The sequence below is a fragment of the Triticum urartu genome, chromosome 3 (genome assembly GCF_003073215.2).
Source record: "Triticum urartu cultivar G1812 chromosome 3, Tu2.1, whole genome shotgun sequence".
Taxonomy (NCBI): domain Eukaryota; kingdom Viridiplantae; phylum Streptophyta; class Magnoliopsida; order Poales; family Poaceae; genus Triticum; species Triticum urartu.
The window spans coordinates 712884787-712888378 of NC_053024.1; positions in this window are offsets into that span (position 1 = coordinate 712884787).

Consider the following 3592-nt stretch of genomic DNA (forward strand, 5'->3'; position numbering starts at 1 on the left):
GGCATGCCCGTGGTAGGCACCCATGTCGGTTTTGAATGATTTCTAACACCGTATGCAAGTTGCGACACGTGCGGCCATTTATTGACCTTTTTTGGCCGCGGAAACTTCAGAAAATGCAAAATGCACCGAAAAACAAAACAACTTGGCATGGTGCCTTTAGTTGGTCATACAAGATCATATAAAAAAATTGGGGTCATTTCATAGATGTCGAAAGATAACGTGCTCTCGGGCGGAGCTTTCTAGCCTACCCGAACACCCTCCGTTAAACATGGTCTATTTTTAGATATCCTTCAAATGAACACAACGTTTCCAAGCAGGTTGGCATGCACATGGTAGGCATCTATGTCAGGTTTGAACGATTTCCGACATTGTATACAAGTTGCAACATGTCCGGGCATTTATTGGCTTTTTTACTGAGAAAACATTAGGAAATGCAAAAATTATTAAAAACCAAAACAACTTGCCAGGGTGCCTTGAATTGGTCATACAAGGCCATGGGAAAAACTAGGGCCATTTCAAGGATGCCGAAAAACAATGTGCTCTCAAACGGAGCCTTCTAACGTACCCGAACACCCTACGTTGAACATGATCTACTTTTTAGTACACTTGAAATGACCCAACATTTGCAAGCAGGTGGGCATGCACACGTAGGAATCTATGCCAAGTTTGAATGATTTTCGACAAGATATACAAGTTGCGACATGCCCGGCAATTTATCACGCTTTTTTGACCGAGAAAACTTCAGAAAATGTAAAATTTGTCGAAAACAAAAAAACCTTGGCCCGGTGCCTTGAATTCTTCATACAAGCCAATGAAAAAATTTAGGTCAATTGACGGATGTCGAGAAAAAAAACATGCTCCGAAACGGAGCTTTATGACCTATTACGACACCCTGCGTTGAACATGGTGATTTTTTCTACACGAATACAAAACATCGTTTCAAACTTTTGTTTCTATTTCTCTGGAAATTCCAAATATAATAGTGATTTTAATAAAATGTTAAAAAAATGTTCATGTTCAAAATTTGTTTGCTCTTATAAAAAATGTTCATGCTTTGACATTATGAGCTATTTTAAAAAACACAAACATTCTGAGGAATTCATAAAATGTTTGCGTTTTGAAAAAATTGCTCGTAGTTTCAAAAAATGTCCGTGTTTTCAGTTTTGTTCCTGTTTTCAGAAAATGTTCGTATTTTTAAAACATTGTTTGTAGTTTCAAATAATGTTCTCGTTTTCAATTTTTCTCCTATTTTTTAAAACAAAGTTTGACATCCTGAAACATTGTTCAGAAAAAGGTTTGAGGTTTTAAAAATATGTTCACTAATTTTGAAAATGTTTTGGTTCCAAAAATATTTACTTTGTCAAACAGAAAGTGGGCTAGTGATGTTATGCACTCGCGGGAGCTTTTGTTATGCACTCACCCATTTTAGTATTTGTGAGTTGGAGTTTAAGTGCTGCGGCTTTTGCTAGTTATTTAAGAAGGGCACTGCTATTTAACCACGTGATCCAGCCCGCCGAAGTGGCTGGCAACGATAAGCAATCTATCCCTGCCGATATCTAGATCCATGGTTCATCTATATATTTTGAGAAACTCATGGTCCATCTAGTTATAACTACGAACACTGGAGGACATGCATCTGGTTAACCAGGTTTGCACATGTATCTGCGCTGAAACCTATGTGCTCCTCTGGAGAAGGACTTCCATACACAACCAAACTTGAGCTTGTATTTCGTCCCTACCTGCCAGGTAGGACCGTAGGAGTACTAATGAACAGTCTAGCGTTGAGTGTTCAAGTATTTTTTTTAGAAAAGGAGGACGACCCCCAGTCTCTGTATCTGGACGATGCATACGGCCATTTTATTAATTATTGACACAAGACCGTACAGAGTCATACAACAATAAGTCTAAAGCCACCAAAACAAGCAACAACTGTCGCTATCCCTGTCCAGTTGATGTAGGGGCGCTGAAAGTCTGGGCCTAATACCAAACAGACCACGCAGCCAAACCTAAACATCTAAAGACTTGAGGTCCCACCCAGGACGCCTGCCTGGTATGGGCACCCACCAGTCCGGCGTGCTTCTCAACCAGGACCCCTGCCGGGTATGAGGCCGCCGCAGCCGCCTGCCACCAATCCATCTTCAGAGTTGTACTGCTGCACCGACCTTGCCAGGCCTATCTGCCATCAACGCCACCATGACGCCAGACAGCTTCCACCTCCTGCACGAGTCCATCTCCGCGCATCAGACGCCGAGTCTCCACAGCGCCACGCCGCCGAGATCCACCACCATCAATGTGTAAGATGAAGCACCGCTCCACGAAAGTCGCCGTCCTCTAGTCCCTCGAGCCCGTGTGCACCTCCAAGAATGACGCCCCCAGGGGGGAAACGACACCAGAGAGCCGCCTGTTGGGGAACGTAGTAATTTCAAAAAATTTCCTACGCACACGCAAGATCATGGTGATGCATAGCAACAAGAGGGGAGAGTGTTGTCTACGTACCCTCGTAGACCGAAGCGGAAGCGTTGACGCAACGTAGAGGAAGTAGTCGTACGTCTTCCTGGTCCAACCGATCCAAGCACCGTTACTCCGGCACCTCCGAGTTCTTGACACACGTACAGCTCGATGACGCACCCCAGGCTCCGATCCAGCAAAGCTTCGGGGAGGAGTTTCGTCAGCACGACGACATGGTGACGATCTTGATGTTTAACCGTCACAGGGCTTCGCCTAAGCACCGCTACAATATGATCGAGGTGTAATATCATGGAGGGGGGCACCGCACACGGCTAAGGAACGATCACGAAGATCAACTTGTGTGTCCTAGGGTGCCCCCTGCCCCCGTATATAAAGGAGCCAAGGGAGGGTGCGGCCGGCCCTAGTAGGAGGCGCGCAGGAGGAGTCCTACTCCTACCGGGAGTAGGACTCCCCTCCCTTTCCTTGTCCAAGTAGGAGAGGGGGAAGGAAGGGAGAGAGGAGAGGAAGGAAAGGGGGGGCGCCGCCCCTCCCTCCTTGTCCAATTCGGTCTAGGGGGAGAGGGGGCGCGCGGCCTGCCCTGGCTGCCTTTCCTCTTCTCCACTTTAGGCCCATGAGGCCCATTAACCCCCCGGGGGGTTCCGGTAACCCCCCGGTTCTCCGGTTTTATCCAAAACTTCCCCGGAACACTTCCGGTGTCCGAATACAGCCGTCCAATATATCAATCTTTATGTCTCGACCATTTCGAGACTCCTCATTATGTCCGTGATCATATCCGGGACTCCGAACAACAACCTTTGGTACATCAAAATACATAAACTCATAATAAACTGTCATCGTAACTTTAAGCGTGCGGACCCTACGGTTCAAGAACAATGACATGATCGAGACACGTCTCCGGTCAATAACCAATAGCGGGACCTGGGATGCCCATATTGGCTCCTACATATTCTACGAAGATCTTTATCGGTCAGACCGCATAACAACATACGTTGTTCCCTTTGTCATCGGTATGTTACTTGCCCGAGATTCGATCGTCGGTATCCAATACCTAGTTCAATCTCATTACCGGCAAGTCTCTTTACTCGTTCTGTAATACATCATCCCACAACTAACTCATTAGTTG